This window comes from Pseudorasbora parva, chromosome 17 (assembly GCF_024679245.1).
Source record: "Pseudorasbora parva isolate DD20220531a chromosome 17, ASM2467924v1, whole genome shotgun sequence".
In the NCBI taxonomy this organism is placed as follows: domain Eukaryota; kingdom Metazoa; phylum Chordata; class Actinopteri; order Cypriniformes; family Gobionidae; genus Pseudorasbora; species Pseudorasbora parva.
This window is the reverse complement of record NC_090188.1, coordinates 27,595,874-27,619,441: the sequence shown is the minus strand read 5'-3', so window position 1 is coordinate 27,619,441 and position 23,568 is coordinate 27,595,874. Positions and strand designations below refer to the sequence as shown.

The 23,568-nt window shown below is 43.7% G+C and overlaps 1 protein-coding gene across 4 annotated transcripts in view; it reads left to right on the top strand.

Annotated features, from left to right (window-relative positions):
- slc8a3 (solute carrier family 8 member 3) overlaps window positions 1-23,568 on the top strand; it is a 94,200-nt gene that overhangs the window by 8,967 nt on the left and 61,665 nt on the right. For 2 of the 4 annotated variants that reach the window (XM_067420895.1, XM_067420892.1), the window contains exon 1: window positions 5,625-6,418. The gene's annotated coding sequence lies outside the window, so the exon portion shown is untranslated. Of the gene's footprint in view, window positions 1-1,729; window positions 1,805-1,921; window positions 2,137-5,624; window positions 6,419-23,568 lie in introns of those variants that run through there. The other 2 variants (XM_067420894.1, XM_067420896.1) reach the window with 2 other exon arrangements.

Here is a 23,568-nt window from a genome sequence, read left to right as displayed (position 1 = left end):
TTTTCATCACAAACTGCAAGAAAACGCCATCAATTATTAATCGCAGCACTAAGAAAAGAAGAAATCAAATTCAATATTTACTGCATACTTCCTGAGCTAGCAAAACACATGGCATTGAGGACGGAAAGGTGTGTATGTGTGAAGGTTACACAAGGGGCCCTGCTGTGAAATCGGCAACGTTTAGAGGAAAACCCCTTTCCCCCCTCAAAGAACAAACACCCACATGAACTCTTAGTATTGTAATTATCTTGTAGAGCTTGTACTGTGTAATTAGCGTGACACACACACCTCCACACTGAAACAGATAACATCAGTATCTCTCACACATAAACCGTTATATCCTACAAAATTGCACTTGCACTACACCGTTACTGACTGATAACCCTTTTTGTGTGATGCTGTCTGTAGATGCATAGCTTATTGTTTTTCTTTGTCATAATTCTGTGTTCTATAAATATCCTGATGCTCTGCAGCAGAAGGACTGTTCAGGCAGAAAATACACTCACATACACACCCTCTGGCAGAACTACAGCACAGCACACACACGAATGCCTTATCTCGTGGACACACGATCTCAGATTCATTCATACTTCAGCACGTACACACACACACACACACACACACACACACACACACACACACACACACACACACACACACACACACACACACACACACACACACACACACACACACACACACACACACACACACACACACACACACACACACAAGTTTCAGCTGCCAATCATGTTTGCACACACAAACATACTGGCACTAACAAGCCAGCTGGGCACCAACACACAGAGCACAGACGCTACTCCATGGCATCGCTACACATATATACACGTCACAAATACACAGGAAAGTAGTGATGTCATTCTGCTTTTTAAAGAGTAAGTATCATTTTGAATCAGTTGGTAAACATTATACATTTTACTTTAGAAATATATTTTACTTTAGGGTCATACATTTTATTTTAGATACAATTTCAGTTGTGATATAGTTATATTTTAATTTCAGTTAGGCTTATGAACATGGTTTTTTATTTACTTTTCACTTTATAGTTTTCTTGAACGATAATAACACTGCATTATGGATGTCCAAGGGTGTGAAAAATGTCTCATGTTAACCATCTTTATTCTTCAGTGCAAATGTAATTACACAACTTAAACACTGATTATCCATCTGATTTATCCACAAACATTATGTCTTGCTGTGTGTATGGCAGTATCTGAAATCCTTGTCCTTTTAGGGGCTTTTTTTGTCCCCATGAGGAAAACAGCTTATAAATCATAAAAAAATTTTTTGGTGAAAATGTAAAAATACAGTGAGTTTTCTGTAATGGGTAGGGTTACAGTTTGTAAGGGGGATACAGTTTGTACAGTATAAAAAGTCCCTACAAAGATGGTAATATCCAACATCCTTGACATGTTGGTGCCCATGGGGAAAACAGCTTATTAATAATAAGCAATGTTTTTTGAAAATGTAAAAACATTTTCTATGAGAGTTGTGTTTAGGGGTATGTTAGGGTTAGGGGATGGAGTATACCGTTTGTGCCGTATAAAAATCATGATGACTATGGAAAGATACCATAAAACATGGTAACCCAACATATATGTGTGTGTGTGTGTGTGTGTGTGTGTGTGTGTGTGTGTGTGTGTGTGTGTGTGTGTGTGTGTGTGTGTGTGTGTGTGTGTGTGTGTGTGTGTGTGTGTGTGTGAGATAGCTTCTGGATGTCCTAGGATGATCTAGAAAACCTTGGCTTTGGAGCAGCTGTGGTTTTGAGGAGTCAGAGGAGAGGGTGAGGATACACACACAGTTTGACCTGTGTTTGAGTTTGACAGAAGAGATGAATGTCCCTTCATTATGTGTGTGTGTGTGTGTCTGTGTGTGTGTCTATGTGTTAATTTCCCATCAGTGTGCATTAGAGCTGGCCACTGAGGTGTTGTCCCCAGTAGGTAGAGGGTGGACAGACGTGCTGATTCAGCTGATGGACTTTTTGCCTGCCACATGCCTGTCTCAAGGAGGCAGACAGCTGAGGTCTATATCTGCTGTTCTCTGGCTCTCGCTGCATCAGCCTCTCCGTGACTGCTATGGGCATTGTGTCCGCCAGTGTCTGCTGCTGAAGAAAACGTGAGTAGTGTTTGCTTGTGCTGAACTCACCACCACAATGTAGAGTGTTGTGAGCAGTCAGATGAGAGGGTGAGGATACACACTGAGCTCTGTTAAAGCTGACAGAAGGATAACTGTCATTTTTAACTTAAAAAAATTAATTTGCAAGATGGCTTTAAAAAGGCCTGATGATGGATGGATATAGATGGGTGGGTGGGTGGGTGGACGGACGTACGGATGGATGGATGGGTGGGTGGGTGGGTGGGTAGGTAGGTAGATAGACAGATAGACAGACAGACAGACAGACAGACAGACAGATAGACAGACAGACAGACAGATAGATAGATCGATAGATCGATAGATAGATAGATAGATAGATAGATAGATAGATAGATAGATAGATAGATAGATACAGTAGATCAATTTGCAGTAAATTGCATATTTTCTCTTCCTGCCATTCCAATCCCAGGTTAACTTCCCGTGGGTGTGTCCCAATTTACCCACAATCCTGCCAGACAGTGATCTGAAACGGTTGAATACAGAAAAGGTTTAATACAACGGGTTTGTATTGTTGTTGTTTTTTAAACCCTGGTTTGTTATTTGGTTTATGTCTGTATAGTGTGTTGTTAATTTAAATTATAATAAGACTCACATTAGGCAGCCAATTGAGCATCAAAGAACCAGATCAAACAACTGGGAATAATACAAAAAAGAAAAAAACAAGATTGTATTGTATTCACAGACACCAGTGAGATGGCTGGTTATCGGCTCGGGAACCATTCATTTATTGATTTGCTCCTCAGCTTATTTGTCCTTCACTCTACCCACAATCCTCCTCAACAGAACAGCTGGTGTGTGTGTTAACAGGCCATTACTTTTGTGTATGTCTGTGCTGGTTTGTTTTAGCTTTGTTATATGTGTGATAAATGATTTGGTCATGTGAAGGGCAGCCATAATTAGAAGAGGCTGGTACAGTGAGCTGATTATCCTGGGCACAGTCTCTCTCTCTCTCTCTCTCTCTCTCTCTCTCTCTCTCTCTCTCTCTCTCTCTCTCTCTCTCTCTCACACACGCTTTCCTTGGCTGAAAGTAAGACTGATAGTATCAGCATTAATGATATCTGCAGGAGCACAGATTAGGTGAACTGATATGTTTTGAATCTGATTGTCAGTAAAAGGCCTCACTACATTTTCACTCGTAAACAGCTGATCTGAGATCATTTTTTATACAGTCAACAAAATCGAGCTTAGATTCAAACTGTCTTATTAAAGATTAATAAGACTGTCTTATTTATCATATCTTCTTATGACCATAAACATGCCCTTAGAATATGTTGTGAATAATCTTTTGAGTTAACATGAAAAACTGTTTGGGACCTGTTTTGTCACATGTGTGCATTCAGCTGAAGCAAATATAGCGTATACTTTTTATCAGTTTATGTATCTCAGTTAACCTTGGCATTGCAGTCACAGGAACAAATAGTTACATAATGTGAGGCATTGAGAAAAAGGTCGGACAGGACTTGATTTCTCGCTCTATGACAGGTGGTTGGAAAGAGAGGGTTTGAAATATAAGAGGGTTTGGTGATGCTGACTGAAAATGAAATGTTTTTTTCAGTGGAGCAAGTTTTTACATTTTTGATTGATAGTTCACAATAAGACAATGGCTATTTATGGTCAATGGTGAAATCTAAAGAGCAGGTCCAATAATCATATTAATTTTAAAAAACTATTTAAAAGTTCACTCCAAAATTTCAATTATTTCATCATCCATATATCATTACGTTGTTCCAACACAAATAAATATATAATTAGGTCCAGTGTTGCTTGGACGTTCTTCAAAATATCTAATTTTGTGTTTAACAGAAGAAGGAAGAAGTCATACAGGTTTGGAGCTACATGAGGGTGACAAGATGATATCATTTATGCACTGTAAAAAATTATTTAGAAAAAAAGTTACCTGGTTGCCGTAAAATTTTAAATTCATTGAAATTAAAGTTTTGAGTTAATACAATGAACATTTTTTGAGATTCAACAACCTTTATTAAAATATTATTAAAAGATTTTGTAAGCATATTGGGTAATTGTATGTTTTATTTGTGATGACGCAGTGAAACATGCCAAATAGTGCTATTTTCATGATTTATCATAGCCTGACGTGGTCATACTCAATTCTAGTCAGAATATGAGTCTGAAACTGCTCCATTGGGCTGTGATTATGGGGCGTGTTTCAACCGAACCAGGAAAGACCTCAATTGGATAGACCAACAACCAATCGGAGCAACGAAGCGACGTCAACATAGTTCAACTGCACTGTGTTGCCAAGTCCGCATTTCTTTTCCCCGTCGGTTGTTTTCTATGTCTGTGGGTTGAAGCAACTATTATGATATATAGACCCATGAGTGCGAATTTTAGCAGGCAACCTTGCCAAAATAACACACATTTTACCCCCAAAACACAATTTTTTTTCCCGAGAACCCCCCGAGAAGCTATTGTTTAGGGCTAGTAGTTGGCGGGTTTTGTCAACTTGGCAACCCTGTCTGCACGCGCGCTGGAATCAGGCTGATATAAACAAACTTTGCTGGTGTTGTGTAAAAAAAAGAAAAAAAAAAGAATTTAATGATTCACAGAGTACTTACCCAACATGATCATCATTTCTGAGAGAAATTGTGAAGGTGAATGCAGATACAAACAAGCTCTCCATTTAAGATATGAACAAATATAATCCAAGCCCCTTTGATGACGTGCATGATTACGTTACTGTTGATCATCTGTCCATTATCGTCTAAAGCCCACCCTGATGATTTCATTGGTCCGAACAGTTTCTGTTCGGGCATAATCACTCCTCTATGGAGCAAGGCCAGACCGAACTGCCCGACCTAAACATTTTGTGGGCGGGGCTGAGTTCGACTGGCATCCAGGCTAGATTTATTACATTTTTTTTATGTGGTTCAGATACAATAATATTTTGAGTTTCTATTTATTAAACAAATTTACTTCATTGTATCAACTCAAATTTTTTATTTCAATAAACTCAATAAACCAGGTTACTTACTTTTTTAAGTTAAACCAACAAAAACCAACACAATTTGTGTATTCTTTGAGATGGCTACCATTAGATTTTGTAACAAATTCTATTCTGGCGCAGTTTCAGTGCAATATTTTAAAATGGTTTGATATTATTTTATTATTCAGCCTGGCTAATGTATCAGCAGAGCAGAAGGTGAAATTAAATTACATATCTAAAATGATTTTTTTTTTAAAGCACATTTTGTGGAGTATAATTTTAAGTGCACAGATTAAAGCTGAAGGACAACATGGACAGCATGCAACATTAAAGGCTAGAAGCTCTCTAAAGATCAAATCGGATTTTTTTGACTTCCTGCTCCATGCAGTTATCCCACATATGGTCATACGTGGCATTTTAACAATGATTCAAGGCACGCGCGCAGATGTGATATTACATGCACATGAATTATGGTGCATCTTCACAGTCCCAGCTGATGCGATGACGTAGACGCGTGTGTCCGCGTGCGTCCGGCGGAGGGTGTGTTTCCAAGGCGAAATTTGGAGAAGGGAGGCGGAGATTGGGGTGGGGGGGTGCAGAGGTGACTTTAATTCTCAATATTTGCCATCTTAAAATTCTCCCTCTCGTGATCCAGGGAAAAACATGCAGGGCAATGAGCGCAGTCTCTCAGCTGAATGATATCAAATGAAGCGAGGGGTTTGTGATGCCTGCAGATGAAATCCACAGATGCTGATGGAGGGAAGCTTTCAGATACAGCGGTTGCACTGGTGCTGAATCGGGATGCTTGGTCATGAAATGAAACGAGGCCCGCTCGGTTGTGAGAACACCAACTTGTTTCCTGCGCTATAACGTGAGACGGGCAGAGAGAGAAAGAGAGAGAGAGAGGGAGGAGGGGGCGCGAGCGTTCGTTCGCCGCTGTTGCTCGGGGCTCGCGGAAAAACCGATCACATGGATTCCAAGGTTCCATTTTTCAACGGCGCTTCGATCTGAGCGCGCGCTGACAGCCCCGGTGACCTGCGCATCCATCAGAGACGCGCAAAGGAAAGAGGCATCACTTCGCCGGTTCCATCGATCTGCCGGAACTGGGCAGGCACCGGCAGTCGGTCCGTGTGTGCGTGTGCGCAGGAGTGAGGAGGGCGAAAGCGGCCCTAGGGTATTTCTGCCACCGAGGAGCAGCCAGCTGCACGCTTAACGGGGAGGAAACTGATCTGGCTTGAATATTTGGCGTTACCGAAAACCATTTAGGAGGAAAGCATTCCTCATTTGCTCAAATCACAGGTACGTACCTTCCGTTCAATTCGTTTGTGCGTCGCTATTGGTTAGTCAGCGATAATTAGTGCAGCTCGAGGCGCCGCCGGCTTTATTTAAGAGTAGTTGGAATGTAGTGAATTTGCCTCGGTAAACGGCAGAAGCTGTTCAGAGTGGATGTGATCAGCGCGACGTGGAGCCGTGGAGAGAGAATGTCTCCAAATTTGCGTCACAGATTAATTTCCAGCATGCCACCCAAACATAAAACAATCACTGTCAGTGTTCAATTCGTCTTTGAAATTATTACACGAAGGACCATAATGATAACGATGCATTTATTGCAATGATAAAATATGTGGATTTAGTTTATGGCTATTTAGTCTGAGGCTCAGTTCGGATGAGAACCAGTTCCAATTAAAAATCAAAGGAGAATTCCTGACATGGGTTTTGGAACATGAATTCACCGTACACCGTCAGACCACCGTACTAAAATACTATCGACTGTTTCCTTTACTACTATTTAGCGCCAACACTGAATCTAGTGGTAATCCGATTCCCAAAAAAGTGACTCCTGTCTTGTGAGCCGGTGGCTCTTGGTGAATCCAAAACACAGCACGGCCAATTAGTTTGATTCCCGAGCGAATGACTCCTATGAGCCGGTTCTTTTTATGAATCACTGGAAGCTATTGAATTTATTACAGAACCCCAGGTTATTAGTTTCACCATGTCGTGTTTTATTTATTTGACTGCCGAGGGTAGTAAATGTAATAATTTCTAATAAATGCCAGTCGTTCGTCGCGGGTGAAACCAATTATTATTTGTTTGTTGATGGTTCCTCCTCTACTTACCGTTTAACGGAGGATTTATACGTTTCTAATGCGTTTCAACGTACGTATCTGCACGTCCCGCTCGATAAGAGCTTAAGCACGTGATGCTTTCACAGAATCCCAACATTCTACACCAGATTTGGTCCCTTAAACTGTATTCACGTCAAACATGGTGGTGAAACTCATAGATGAGGCAGAGGGGTTTTGTAAGATACACATATGGGACTGTAGAGTTAGTCATCCGTGTTCCTCATGTTCTTTTGGGGGTCCGAACAGGTAAAGAGAATTTGCTGAGATATGTGATTAATTCAGGACAGCTGCCACCTGCCACGCTCTCCTACACTCTGTTTATATCCCTATCAGGTGTCACCCCAACTGGGAATTTCTTAAAATAGGGTGGGGGGAGGCTCGTGTTTGTGGGTGTCTCTAGTTCGCCCTGTCTCCTGTTACCCTTCACCACACCGGTGACTGTCAGAACTTTGGGAAACAGATATGCTGCCAGTGGCAAACTTGCTGCTGTGCATTTGTGTGGTATTTAGATTTGACAGTGTCGTTTGTGCATGTGAGTGTGTATGATGAAAATACATACATTTGTATACGCACTCAGAGACATGGCTCACTACCTCCAATTTTTTCTCTAATGAGCACACGAAATTCGTTAGCTTAAAGGCCTCATTAGTATGTTAATTAGCCTGAGTTGTTCATAGGCCTTTTGTGTGAATATTTGTAGTCTATTTATTGTCTGAAGTGAGAACACTAAGATGCCTCTCAGCGGCAGTTGTCAACAGTTGCGTATGAACGGATTTGCTGAGGGGTCTGCTACGCAGGCTGAGGTGTGATATACGAGAGGGAGAGAGCGGAGGAGTAAGGACAGAACTTTCCAAAGATACTTTTTTTCCCCACGATTTACGCCTAGCATGTGGCTCGTTTACTAGTAAGTCCTTGTCATGGAGAATTGTGTGTGCTCCGAAACACATCAATGCAGCTATTTGCCCATTGCTTACAGGTGCCAAAGAGGTACTTTAACACATGCTGAGATCTACATGATCATATTATCTGGAACCCACAGGCATCTCATTGCCATGGGAACAGCTGAGGCTGTATAAAGGAGGTTACCCACGATTGGCTCAGCACCCTGAAATGCTGCCAGTCATGTTTCTTGAGAGATCTGACCTGATCTTGGTATGAATGAGATTCAAAACCACCATCTGTGTGATTGGATCCAGACATTTCCAACGGCTTATTTTACCTGTTGTGATTCATTGGAGGACTATCGTAAACAGAATTGGCTGACTTTCCAAGCTATAAGATATTTATAATTAAAAGTAGTTAAAGGGATCATTTACCTAAAAATTAAAATTCTGTCTTCAGAAGAATGTCATTTCAAACCTGAATGTCTGTGGAACTCAACAGAAAATATTTTGAAAATGTCTAAGGAGTGACACACAAAAAGTAACGTAATGTTGTTATTGTTAACTAAAACTGATTTTGTAAAATAAAATAATATAAAATATAGATATTCAGGGCTCGCCAAATGTGGGTGGATTTCAGTAGTTTAATGCAGTCACTAATACACATTTTTTCAATTGTAGTCTTTTAAAAAGGAATCTGAAATAATAAACAAAGTGCAATGTAGTGTTGTCAAAAATATATATATTTTTCAGTATATATCGATAATGAAATATATGAATGGCTTCCAATACTCATTTTCCAAAGAATGACACTTGTACCAGCCGCACTTTCTCGCTCTCTCATCTATCAAACAGCGAGTTGACACAAAAACCTACCTTCTCTAACTCACTTGTTTCATGAATATAATTAGTGTTATGGAATGGGTGTATTGCACATAATTTCATTAATTCCCTCAGATTTTGTGCTAACACCCAAAGTGTGCGCACAAAAAGCAGCCTCTGATATACTAAATTGAGCCGCTGGAGTGTTTTTTTTTTTTTGTTTTTTTATACAAACACACGGCTCGCGAGCACCGGGACTTTTATTATGATGGAATGTGAAGGGACATAGTCGCCGGGCGCTCACACTATTTCCGTTTTTCATGAGTGTAGGGTAAAGCAGCTCTGTTAATCATATTAGATACATTTAAGTGTGTTTAAAATGATGTTATGACGTTACTCTGTGCGTTCGCTTGGCGCTGCTGTGACACTTGTTCACACTGCTAAGAGTAAAGCGCTTCTCCAGAATAAAACCGAGGGTAACGCAGATATGACGCAATTGACATGCGACTCCATCAAACGCTATGCTGACACGTCCCGGGTCCTTGGTTTAAATAGCAATCGTCTCGCAATTTACAAATAGTTGGAAACATTTGGGATATTGTAAGTACTTAACTGAACAAAATATATAATACTGGCCTAGCGATTTTTGGATATTTTACTGAAAAAATACTACATAGTGCACCTTTAAACAGTTAAATACACACAAAATATTATAAACTTTCACTCTATGAAGGTTGAACTTTGCAATTAATCCGCAAATCAAATGCATGCCGAACCGTGGGTGGATCAACTACGATCCGTTTAACATTAAAGGTGCAGTATGTGGATTATCGCAGCATCTAGTGGTGAGGTTGTGAATTGTAATCACCAACCACTCAAGCCTCCCTTTTGAATAAAAAAGCTATGAGGGCTGACACAGGACAAAAATGTAGTCGTTGGAGAGAGCAGAGAGTGACTAGCGCGCTGTAGAGCAGTCTGTCCATTTAGGGCTACTGTAGAAAAATGGCGGCGCAAAATTACGATTTCGCTGTAAGGGGACCCACTGTGTATGTAGATAGAAATGGGTAAGGTATTTCCAAGGTAATGCAAACATAATGGTACATTATTTAAGGTCTTTATACACCACTCAAAACATAGTTATGTATATTATATTGCATTTCTGTCAATAGGTCCTTATAAATACTATACATTCCACCTTTAAGTTATACAGTCATAAATATTCTTACCAACTCACCCTAAAGACATGATATGGTGCTGATAGTCATTGAGTATCACGCAATCAAATTATTTTAAACCAATGTACTTCTGACAGAGGAAAAGTGAGAAAATCAGACCAAGAGCAGGAGCAGGATGAAAGGAAAATGTTTAATCATAAGAGTGGAAGAGCTTCTTTCTCTCAGATCTCTTTCTGTGTGGGCTTTCCAAGCAATGCTGTGTGAAAGTGTGTGTGTCTCTACTGCTGTATTTTTAGTGCATTACTTTTTCATTCTGGCATCGACTCTGATGCTGAGAGAGTGAAAGAGACGGTATGCGTGTGTTGTCCTCTCTGTCAGCACTCTGCCATCTCATGGGTGTATTTGGAATAATGTATAAGATCTTTTTCATGTTTTCAAGTGTGTTTGCTTACCACCAAGAGTGCATCAACACGCATACACACACAGGAGACCTGCAAGCTTGAGACTTGGAGAACCAAATTGTGGTTTTATTACACAGTGCTTTTGGAGGGTCAAATCGGAATTACACGCTTACACAGATATGAGTGTGTTTGACCAGAGCAGAAGACCTCCTGAGGTCCTCTGTGTGGGTGTTTAGTAGGGAGACGTTTACTTCCGGTCCTGTGGGCAGCTACTCACAATATAATGCCTTGATCTGAAGGTTTTTAGTTCATTTCCCTCATTATTAAACATGTACACATGCGGTGGACGAAGTACACAAATCAAAAATGCGAGTAAAAGTACCTATAATAAAATATTTACTCCAGTAAAAAAAAAGTATTAAGTTCTCCTTTTTAATTGTATTTGAGTAAAAGTACAGAAGTACTTGATTTTTGAATGCAACACAGATAGAGCGTTTAGGTTACAGCTCAGTTTTTAATATAAATTATTAGTAATTTTCAAGTAGTCAGCACTAGTCAATGAGGATGATTATTTAGACTTAAAAACAATATATTTTTTTATTTTATTAACAAAAAACTTGTCAGACACTGATAGCAACCTTATTAATATTTACTGATAATTCAATTGTGCAAGCAAGTGAAGATAACAAATTATACCATATAGTAAAAATTAGGTAAAACAAAAGGTGTGTAAATGTGTCTTGACAAATATAAACATACTATATAAAAACAGTCAAATGTGTTAATGTTTTAAGCAGAAAGCTATGCAAACATACTAGTTTTATATCATTGACACTATTATGGCAGAGGGGAAGATGCATTATTTTAATGTTATGTGTAGTTTCTACATAAAACCTACCCCATTGAGACAGTAATACACAAATATGGAATTATTTCCACATTCGCACATTTTTGCTTAAACAGCTTGCTTTTTTATAGCGGATTTAGTTCACATACAACTGAGAGTCATGACCTGAATATGATTTTCATTTACAATCATAAATCCTAAAATTTGGCATTAGTAGCTTACTTTTTGCGCTGTCAGTCAGGCTCAGAGGATCTCCCATTCTTGATGCATTTTGTTAGGCTGGAGAATTCAGTCAATTGTTAACTGGAGACTTGCTCTGCCCGGATCAGTGGGATTTCCCTAAAATAAAAAGTACAGATACTTGAAAAATTTGTACTTAAGTACAGTAACAAAGTATAATTGTTATTGTCCACCACATCATGCAAGTCTTTAAACAGCCTCTATTATACTATTTTAAAGGTTCCTACTTTAGTTTTGGCGATCTCCTACAACAGGTTTATAGGCATTCATGGTCAAAAAACATTTAAATTTTCTTATACATTGCACATCACCTAATTTCTTAAAGAGTCTGATAGCAGATTGTTCAAAGATTAAGTCTCTAAACCCCGCCCTTTTGAGAGCCTCCTCTGCTCTGATTGGTCAGAAGGCCCAGTCTGTTGTGATTTGTCTATCGCTTACGGTGTGTATGGTGACATGTCAACAACACGAGCCAGACTCTTCCAGTCTCAGCTACAACTGCAGTGTTTAAGGGACGTGTCACAGTATAAGTCGTTCGTGGACAGCCAATGAAGACAATAAACTGGTATTATGCAGATTTTATTGTTACTTTAATTACGTAGGTTTGTAACAGGAAATGAGACTGGAATTGCTGACGACCCACTTGATTCTTTACTTTAGGAGACAAAACCTTTGCCAATTGTCATGCACTTTCATATTCAGAACTATACAGATCTTTTACGTTCACAAACAGCTATAACACATGGCATGAAAGGTAATATTTGAAAAGGCATAATGGAGCACATTAGCTCTTTCCCCACCATTGGTGAATTTTTTTGTCATTTATGACACAACACTTCCTCAGAATTTTCCCATGTTTTCACTGTTAAACGAAGGCGTTATTATTGTTATTATTATTGTTATTATTATTATTATTATTATTATTATCATTATCATTATTATTATCTTCATAAAAAGAACAGAATCTCTGGATCTAAACACAGCCAAAGAATAAGCAGAAACAAGCAATAGAAGAATTGTTTTAGCACATTTTTAAAATGTTAGTTCCAGTCCTTGATTCTGATTCATCAATAGCTGTGTTTTGTTCACAATAATGCTGCCTTCACGTGCTATCGGAAATGTAATAATTCCCACTTCTGAAGTCGTGATTACAAGCTTATCCCATTAATATTTTGAAATGGGAGGGTGTTCATGTGAAATTTTTACCTAGAAAACTGGGTGAATGCACCATAAAACACAGCTATGCAACCACTCTTAGCAACATATTTGTTCTTAATGATATTGTTCATTGAAGCTTACTGTATTTTGTAGAGTATTGTGAGAGAAAGATCGATGGAGCGAGTGTATTACCTGCATTTAGACAGCATTTTTCTTCAGGTCAAGCCTGAATTATGTTCATAATAAAAAATCGTTTTAAATATCCACTACGTTATCTTGTCTTCTAGGTTATTGAGTGCTAGTCATTTGTCAGTTGTGTCTTGCTCCGTGCTCACAACAAGTTTCAGTCCTTTCAATATAAAGTCTTCGCTACTGAGTGACTCACTCAGTCACCACCAGCATTAACAAGTGTGCGTCCTTCAACAAACTGGTTTGTGTGTTTCTAATTTATTGCAGTGTACATGTGGGAACTGTATCAATGACAGCGCATACGTTAGCACCACACGCGAATGACTGATGGAACTTTAAAGTTTGCCAAACAAATCTTGGTCCATCCTTTATCTTTACAAAAAGTATTAAAAATCTGCATTAATAGACATAATATTAGGTAATAGGGTCCCACAGCTGATTTACAGTAGTATTTCAGTATGACAGTATTAACGTGAGTTAACCGGTTACCTAGAGACCAACACAATATGAAACACAATAAACACAAAGTGGAGCACAGAATGTTTTCAACACAATGCTATCCAGTATCCACACGAATCAGCAGCATTGTTTGAGGTTGGTCAAGGTTTTCCTGGTGTCTGCGTGCGCAATATTGTCACAACGAAACGGCTTGCAATTAGTTTGCAAAAAAAAAGTGTTTAATTGACTCAGAGTCAACTCTTAATTTTGAGAGACAATCACTTTATATACGGCGCACTTTCAGATTTTAAAATTTGCAGGATGTTTTCATTCACTTAGAACTATGTTACATAGTACATGAAAGGTAATTTTCAAAAATCTATAAAAGTGGCACTTTAAACAGCATATAAATCAATACTGCCTAACGTTCCCGAATGAGATGTCAACCCAGTAAGCTTTGGGAGTGCTGATGGCCTCGATACTCTATCTATGGTTTGATCACCATTCTGAATCCAATCCATAGACTTTGACAAGAACGTGATTTTCTCAGCCTTTTGGTCAAAATGTTGCTTTAAAGAAATGCATAAAAACACATAAAAAATGAATGCATGAATTTCTAAGGCTCTGTTCTTTCTTTTGATATAATACATTTTCAGATATCAAACAAAATATTTTGGGGCCATTACATTTTTGTGAAAATGATCAAAAATTCTCGAGCTGGCTGGCAACTTTTTTTTAAAATACGCTGGAGGTGAAAAACTTAATACAGGATTTTGTTCAATAATGCTGTCAGTTTAATGCGTAGTTAGTTATATAAAAAAATAACATCATTAAAAATGAATGTAATTAATCATGACTCCTGTCTCTTATGTAAAACATCAACAATTAACAATTTAGGCTTCAAGTATTACCTTTGTGCTTTTTGAAAGACTGCAGTCATCGCAGCTCCAGCTGACTACTGTAGATTTAAAGTATGTTTTTGTAGAAACGATTATGCTTTTTTTGTCAGGATCCTTTAAATAGAAAGTTCAAAATTATAAATGATTATAATTATAAATTAAAATAATAAATGTTTTTACTGTCATTTTTGACCAATTTAATGTATCCTTCCTTGCTAAATAAAATGATTAATTTCATATATATATATATATATATATATATATATATATATATATAAAATACAATTTTTATTTATTTGAAAACACCACTTTAACTTTGCTAAGCAGCGAAAGATAAAGATTCAGTGTAAATGCTTTTGTATTTGCATGGATATGAATTAAGCAGTCGTAGTGAAACAGCAGTAACTTCATGTCAAGTGTATGTGACGCTCGCTATGCTTTGATGTTAATGTTGTGTGATAGTTTGGTTGTTTTGCAGTAAATAAACCGTCTGGTCGCTGTGGTCCAGTGGATGGGATTCAGTTTCTCTGATGAGCAGATACAAACCCCCGCCTGGGCCCAAAACGCGCACACATCCGAGATTTGTTTGATTTTTATGAGCATGATTTCAGAGACTCATAAAAATATTCCTGTCCCACGCGTTCCAGGGTGTTGCTATGGTAACAGGTGCTGACTTCATGTGCAGGGATAAGACAGATCTTTAGCTTCAGACGCTCAGCGGCTATTCAGATATAATGCTACACAGCGTCACCTCAGACGCACATACTTTTGGTTACGCTCTCAGAGGAACAACTTGTTTCAAAGCTTTAAAATGTTGTTGTTTGGGATTGTTTGCTGATGCCTGTCATGTAACGGCTAAGGATGAAGAGAGGTTACAACTCATCAGTACAGACAAGATTGTTCGTGTGTGTGTGTGTGGTAGTGTGTTTGTAGTAAATTAAAGTTATGCCAGACTATCACCCACAAACTGCTGTGACTAATTTTCCCCACATCTTCTTATTTATCAATTGTGGGTTTCAGAAAAACACACACACATAGTCTAAATCACATCAGTCTAAATCTAATCATCTAAAATCAATTGGCTTGCTACTTCCAGAACTACTTCTTAATTACAGGCACACACACACACACACCCATACATACATATATACATACACAACGGACAGGAAATCATGCTGACATCTCTGCACCCATACAGTATTTAAATTTCAGAATCATAACAGGTATTTTAACAGCATCTGTAGCATGCTGTCGATTACCACAGAAAAGAATTTTGTCTCATCAAGACTAAGGGATAGTATGGAAGCTTGTTTGGCCACGGATCAAAACAATTTAAAAGATCAATGTGACTTTTTATCTCACAATTCTGACTTTATAAAATAAAATAAAAACTACAGATTGAAAGATATTTGAGAAATGTCTCAATGTGTTTTTCTGTCTATACAACGGAAGACACTTCTTCGGGTTAAAACAACATGACGGTGAGAAAATGATGAACATAGGAATTTTTTGAGTGAACTGTCCCTTAAACGTCATACAGTGCCCGCCAAAGGTTTGGAAACACCTTAGGTAAAGTGGGGTTTACATGCTTATTTTGTGATTATTCTTTATATCTTTGATAAGGAACAACACAAACTATGAAAACATATTTTATTAAATTAAATTTATAAAGCATCTTTGAACTGTTTTTTAATGGTCTGTTGTGTAGCCAACTAATTAATCCCATCTGAATTCGACAAAAAATACTTTTTCGTTGATCTCAACGGTTCTCTGAGAAATCGAATCCCGCCTGATTGTGAATGTCTGTGATTGCTGATGTTTCTCCTAATGTGTTCCCTTTCAGTCGGTCACGTTCGACGTACGTCAGAACTGAACCGACGAATGGGATCTTACTTTAGAGACCAATCCTACTTCGAGCATCTAACAACGAGCAAATGAAATTTGGCATGCGATCACGCATTCCACGCTCCGCCCCGCAGCGCGGGTATAAATAGGAAGTGGAATGGTAGATCAGCGCTTTCTACTTCGGAGCCGAGCAGTGCTTACTGTTTCCTACGAAGAGTGTCTGACTACGAGTCAAAGAGTGTTGAGTGAGAGAGTCTGCCAGTGCGGGTGATACGGCGCGTCAGTGAGAGACCGTCTGATCAGTGATCAAGCGATCTAAAGGAGCTTGTTGGTTCGCTGAGCGTTTCCCATACAAACTGTTGGTTCGCTGAGCGTTTCCTATACAAACTGTTGGTTCGCTGGGCGTTACACACACACAAATACACATCACTGAGAGCTCACACAGGCTTGCAGAACGAACTGTGTGGAGCCGCGGTCATCTCCCTGAGTGCTTCAGCACACTAAAAGAGCAGCTTTCCATTCACAAAAGAGCAACACGGTTTGACCCTGCGTCTTTTTCAAGATGTCATTCAAACCGTGTATTCCTGGTATGCAACTGTTTCCTGTCCTCTTGACGGCCACGAGCGCATGTGAGATTGCGATCGTGGGTGATTCATGTTCTGGTAAAAGAACATGGTCACGTCGGCGCGTTGTTCGTCTCCCCCTTCTCATAAAGGGCTCGAGTGTTCAGCGCGCCGTGTGCCGTCGAGCGGCCGGCTGACAGCGGTGGTTGTCACGACAACCGGCGCGCGTCAGTCGGCGCTCTAGATGCGCGGTCGAGACTATGAAACCTCAGATGGGGTCGAGTCCCTTCGCCTATCCCCCGATCTAGTTCATTTCTAGTGTTACTGGAAAAGGGCTACTTTGGCTGATAAGCGCTGGTGGCCTGAGGATTACAGTGGGGATTCCCCGCCGGGTAAATCCCCTCGGGCCCCCACTCCTCTATCGCATCAAAAGCATGCTGAGACTCTGTTCGTGGGTGGTACGGATTCTCTCATGAGAACACGACCACGTCAGGGCATTGTTCGCCTTGCCTTCTTCATAGAGGCTTGAGCGCTCAGTGCGCTGTGTGCCGTTCTGACGGCCACGTTCACTGTCTCGCATGCCTGCTGGTAGTTGAAGGTGGAATCGCTGATCCTAAAGAGAAAAAGGGCTAGCGTTTCATTTTTGGCTCTGGCAGAGGACAGATGTCAATTGCTGCATCGGAGAGAGGGAAATATGGAGGGTCAAAAGGGCCAAAAATGAGAAAAAAAAAAAAAAAAAGTATCATTGTTTTCCCTCTCTCACTGCCCTCGGCCCTGCACGCACGAGGGTAGTCCCAGCCCAGGGGTGGTGCAGGAACTGCGTGCGGTGTTGGACCTCGCCCTATGGGCGACGAAAATCACTGCACGCTCCCTGGGTCAGGCGATGTCCACACTAGTGGTCCAGGAATAGGGGGCTAACCTGGCAGATATGCGCAAGAAAAGCCTGTCTGTTGGGCTGGCCTCCTCGGCGGCGCCATCGAGAACTTTGCCCAGCAGTTCTCGGTGGCCCAAGAGCAGACGGAGGCGTTGCACCAGGGTGCCGACGACCAGCTGCTCGGTCGTCGGTCGCAGCGCCTCTGCCGGCTCGTCGCCGAGGGCATCCCCTCCTGCGTCCGCCTCCACCCTGCTAGAGCCGAGCAGCAGCCTCCACTGGAGGAGCAGGGTGCCGGACGCGAGGGACGCCCAACCCGTCCAGGGCCCGCTAACCGGCAGGCAAGCGCAAGGGGACGCGGCCCTGAGACGGGCCGGCTAGGGAGAACAGGAGCTGCTTGGGGGAGACGATGTTCGCATCCCTCCCCCACCCCCCCGGAGGAGGACCGGGGGGCCCTGACTGGTTTCGGTTCTGCCACTGGCTCTCCGGAGTCCAGCGGTACCCACATTTTAAGAGCAGTTTCCTCTCTCTCTGGGCCCCAAGGGGGTCAGGTTGGCAGTGTGCGACGCCCACGGGCCTTGTCACTCCTTTCCTACCCTCCCGTCGCCAGGGGGCAGTTGTGTGGGCCTCGAGGACGCCCCCGGGCCTTCTCACCCACACACTTCCTCTCTCGTGAGCACTCAGTCAACACTCCGGGCCGCCCACGGGCCTCCCGGGTCGGGGCTGAGTGCTTCACTTTCCTGCCTCCGGGCAGTGGGCAGCAGAGTGGGCTCAGAGGACGCCCCCGGGCCTTCTCACCCACTCTCTGTCCAAACCAGGAGTGCTCAGGCAACACTTCGGGCCGCCTCCGGGCCTCCCGAGTCGGGCCAGAGTACTCCGCTTCGCTGCCCCACCCCGGGCACGTCTGTGGTGCGGTTGGTCCCGCTTGCACGGTCTCTGGGGGCCTGGCTAGGTCTCCCCGGGCCGTCTTGCTGGCTCATCCGTACCATCAGACTCGGCTACGCGATTCAGTTCGCGCGCCGGCCGCCCAAGTACAGGGGCATCCTCTTCGCCTCCGGGCGAAGCAGCGATGCTCAGGTCTTGAGGTCAGAGATCGAGGTCCTACTGGCGAAGGACGCGATCGAGCCGGTTCCTCCAGCCGATATGAAGACGGGGTTCTACAGCCCCTACTTCATTGTGCCCAAGAAGGGGGTGGGTTACGACCAATCCTGGACCTGCGAGTTCTGAATCGGGCCCTGCACAAGCTCCCGTTCAGGATGTTGACGCAGAAACGCATTTTCCAATGCATCCGTCCCCAGGATTGGTTTGCGGCGATCGACCTGAAGGACGCGTACTTCCATGTGTCTATTCTCCCTCGACACAGACCGTTCCTACGCTTTGCGTTCGAGGGGAAAGCATATCAGTACAAGGTCCTGCCCTTCGGGCTGTCCCTGTCGCCCCGCGTCTTTACGAAGGTCGCGGAGGCAGCCATTGTTCCACTCAGAGAACGCGGCGTTCGGATTCTCAACTACCTCGACGATTGGCTGATCCTAGCCCAGTCGAAGGACCAGTTGTGCGAACACAGGGACCTGGTGCTCAGTCACCTCAGCCAGTTGGGCCTTCGGGTCAACCGAGAGAAGAGCAAACTCTGTCCCACACAGAGGATCTCTTATCTCGGTATGGAGCTGGACTCGGTCAACCGGACGGCGCGCCTCACCGAGGAGCGAGTCCAGTCGGTGTTGAACTGCTTGAATATGTTCAAGAGCAGGACAGCGGTCCCACTGAAATTCTTTCAGAGGCTCCTGGGGCATATGGCATCTGCAGCCGCGGTCACGCCGCTCGGATTGCTTCATATGAGACCGCTTCAACGCTGGCTCAATGGCCGAGTCCCGAGGTGGGCGTGGCAGAGCGGTCAGTACCGGGTCCCAGTGACTCCTTACTGCCGCCAAACCTTCAGCCCGTGGTCCAGCACTTCGTTTCTCCGGGCCGGGGTGCCCCTAGAACAAGTGTCCAGGCATGCTGTGCTATTCACGGATGCCTCCACCACGGGCTGGGGGGCCACGTACAACGGGCATGCAGTTGCTGGTCTGTGGACGGGGCCGCAATTGCATTGGCATATCAATTGCCTCGAGTTACTGGCAGTACATCTGGCACTTCGCCGCCTCAAGGGGCCGCTGCGTGGCAAGCATGTACTGGTCCGTACGGACAGCACCACGGCCGTTGCGTACATCAACCGTCAGGGTGGTCTACGCTCCCGTCGTCTGCTCCAACTCGCCCGCCACCTCCTCCTGTGGAGTCAGAAGCAGCTGAGGTCGCTTCGGGCCATTCATGTCCCTGGTGTGCTGAACCAGACAGCCGACGAGCTCTCTCGTCAGCCGACACCTCCGGGAGAGTGGCGACTCCACCCCCAGGCGGTCCAGCTGATATGGGACCAGTTCGGAGCCGCACAGGTCGACCTGTTTGCCTCTCCGGACTCGACCCATTGCCAGTGGTACTATTTCCTGACCGGGGGTACCCTCGGCACAGATGCACTGGCGCACAGCTGGCCCCGGGACCTACGCAAGTATGCGTTCCCCCCAGTGAGCCTTCTTGCACAGACTCTGTGCAAGGTCAGGGAGGACGAGGAGCAGGTCTTGTTAGTTGCGCCGTATTGGCCCAACCGGACCTGGTTCCCAGAACTCACACTCCTCGCGACAGCCCCTCCTTGGCCGATTCCCCTGAGGAAGGACCTTCTTTCTCAGGGACGGGGCACGCTATGGCACCCGCGTCCAGACCTCTGGAATCTTCATGTCTGGTCCCTGGACGGGACGCGGAGGTTCTAGATGGACTACCACAAGCTGTCGTAGATACCATCGCTTCAGCTAGAGCCCCCTCTACGAGGCGCCTCTATGCTCTGAAGTGGAACCTGTTCGTTGAGTGGTGCGCTTCCCGCCGGGAAGACCCCCGAAGGTGTTCGATCAGTGTCGTGCTTTCCTTCCTGCAAGATGGGTTGGAGAGAAGGCTGTCTCCCTCCACCCTCAAGGTATATGCTGCAGCAATAGCAGCGTACCATGATGTAGTAGAAGGTAAGTCCGTGGGGAAGCACGACCTAATCGTCAGGTTCCTCAGAGGTGCGAGGAGACTAAATCCTCCTCGTCCATCCTCGATACCCTCTTGGGACTTAGCTCTAGTGCTCCGAGCACTTCAGAGCCCTCCCTTCGAGCCCTTGGCGTCTTGTGAGTTGAAAATCGTGTCAATGAAGACAGTGCTCCTGACGGCATTGGCCTCGATCAAGAGGGTAGGGGACCTGCATGCACTTTCGGTCAACGAATCGTGCCTAGAGTTCGGGCCAGGTAACTCTCACGTCGTCCTGAGACCCCGGCCCGGATATGTGCCCAAGGTTCCTACCACTCCCTTCCGGGATCAGGTGGTGAACCTGCAAGCGCTGCCTTCGGAGGAGGCAGACCCAGCCCTGGCTTTGCTGTGTCCGGTCCGCGCTCTTCGCGCTTACGTTGACCGGACCCAAAGCCTTCGGACCTCAGAGCAACTCTTCGTCTGTTACGGAGGCCAGCAGAAGGGAAAGGCTGTCTCCAAGCAGAGGTTAGCCCACTGGATAGTGGATGCTATAGTCTTGGCCTACCAGTCCCAAGACGTGCCTTGCCCGTTCGGTGTAAGAGCTCACTCCACTCGGAGTGTTGCTTCTTCCTGGGCGCTGGCTCAAGGCGCCTCGCTGACAGACATATGTAGAGCTGCGGGCTGGGCGACACCTAACACGTTTGCTAGATTCTATAGCTTACGTGTAGAGCCGGTATCTTCCCGCATCCTCGCCCCCAGTGGCCAGGAGCGCTAAGTGCCCGTTCTAAGTGTCGGCTTGCGAAACGCCACTCCCGCCCTCTGGGCCGGATACGTGCGTCTATTGTCTCCAGTTGTGTTCCCCGGGAAACCGGCTAACCCTGTCGAGCTCCTCCGTCACCCCTCCGGTGTCAGACGTTGCGGACCGTCTGACGCCAGGCCTGCACCCGTATGCTTGTGAAACGTGGTTGTAGGCTGGGTTCCATATGTAGCGGTTCCCTCACGGCAACCCCATATGTGTATTCTTCCACGGTATCAGCTACCCTTCGGGCTAGCCCCGTGTCTTTCCCTCGACAGAGCCCGCTCTGTCGTCTCTGGGCGTGTTCTTTCCCCCCTTCAATCAGGCTGGAACCACCCCAGAGACTGCCATATGTTGCACTACCCTGCCAGGTTAGTCCTTATGTGTATTCTGCCACCTCTCCTTCCCTGAAGGACGTGGCCCCGCAGCGTACCCTCTCTCGCAAGTACGAGGTAGGCACGCTTTCCCAGCGTTATCCAATAGTCATTCTGAGTGGGTCTTGCAGAAACAGCAGTGACTGTACTCCCTGCTTGGAGCCCTGACTTCCGTACCATACTAGACGGTGCAGTGCGCTCAAGCAGGACGCTGGAAGGGCCAGCATCCTGGCGTTTTCCATAGGGATCCCATTCGTCGGTTCAGTTCTGACGTACGTCGAACGTGACCGACTGAAAGGGAACGTCTCGGTTACGTATGTAACCCTCGTTCCCTGAAGGAGGGAACGGAGACGTACGTCCCGTCGCCAGATGCTGTGCTTCCGCTGGGAGTCCGGTCACCTTTCGGCTCCTCAGCAGAAAAAGCGCTGATCTACCATTCCACTTCCTATTTATACCCGCGCTGCGGGGCGGAGCGTGGAATGCGTGATCGCATGCCAAATTTCATTTGCTCGTTGTTAGATGCTCGAAGTAGGATTGGTCTCTAAAGTAAGATCCCATTCGTCGGTTCAGTTCTGACGTACGTCTCCGTTCCCTCCTTCAGGGAACGAGGGTTACATACGTAACCGAGACGTTTTTTTGATATACTTAACCAGAGAGATACCATTTGTGAACCAATCTTTGGCATGCTTTCATTTAGCTTCAATATGGATGGTATCCAACAGAAAAAAATATATTACAAAATGAATAAATAGTCAAATCGCAGAAACTGCAAAGACTGCTCACTGCTCATGTGTCAGGTTAGATTAATATTCTAGTCTAGATTTCGCTGTTCATTTATGAAAGTTTATTATAAACAGCCATGGCTATAAACTCATTAAATTTACTTAAATAGGGATTTTATAATAAATTAAAATGATATCAACAAATAATATATTAAAAGACATACGTCATACATAATGCACAAAAGCACTGCAGATGAGCATTACTTCTGTAATGCCCACATCTAGAAAACACACTCCCAGCTCTGTAATAAACACGGAGATGCTAGTCCTGTCAGAATCGGTACAGTACATGAAATCAGACTTTGAATGATAAGAATTGTAAATCAAATGTGGTTTCGATTGGAAAACTAGTTGTTGGGCCGGGTGATAAAACGATAACGATAATTATTGCGAAATAATTTTCCTTGATAAAACGATAATAACATTTAATTCAATAAATTATAAATAAATAAACAATAAATTCTCAATATAATGCTAAAGGCTGATTTATACTTCTGAGTTGGACCTATGCCGTATGCTCTAAGCCACAAGTTACGCGTTGGTTTTCATTTATACTTCTGCGTTGTTATCCACCACGTCTGGCCGCTGTTTTCAGGTGGCTCGTGCACTGACTAGCACTTCAATTGACTGCTGTTGGGTCAGGGTATGGCGTATGTACACCGTACCTTCTGCATACACTTGACGCAGAAGCATAAATTGGGCTTAACACGCTATATGTAATGCTGCACATGCATATTGCAGACCGGGCTTCCGAGTGCCGCACGCGGTGTTGTTTACAGTCACAGTGGCTGACATGCTTGGAGGATTGAAGTGAAATGAAGCGAAATTCAGCGCTCACGACCAGCTAGGAGGACACCGAAATCGTTGAAAAGAAAGTACGCTCTACACTTCAGTGGTTTTGGAGGTGTTTTGGCTATCCGACATAAAACAGTGAGATACGTACGTGCACTGCTTATCATAGGTTAACCACACGAAATATAATTATTAAATTATCTTGCTTCTTCAAAGTTCT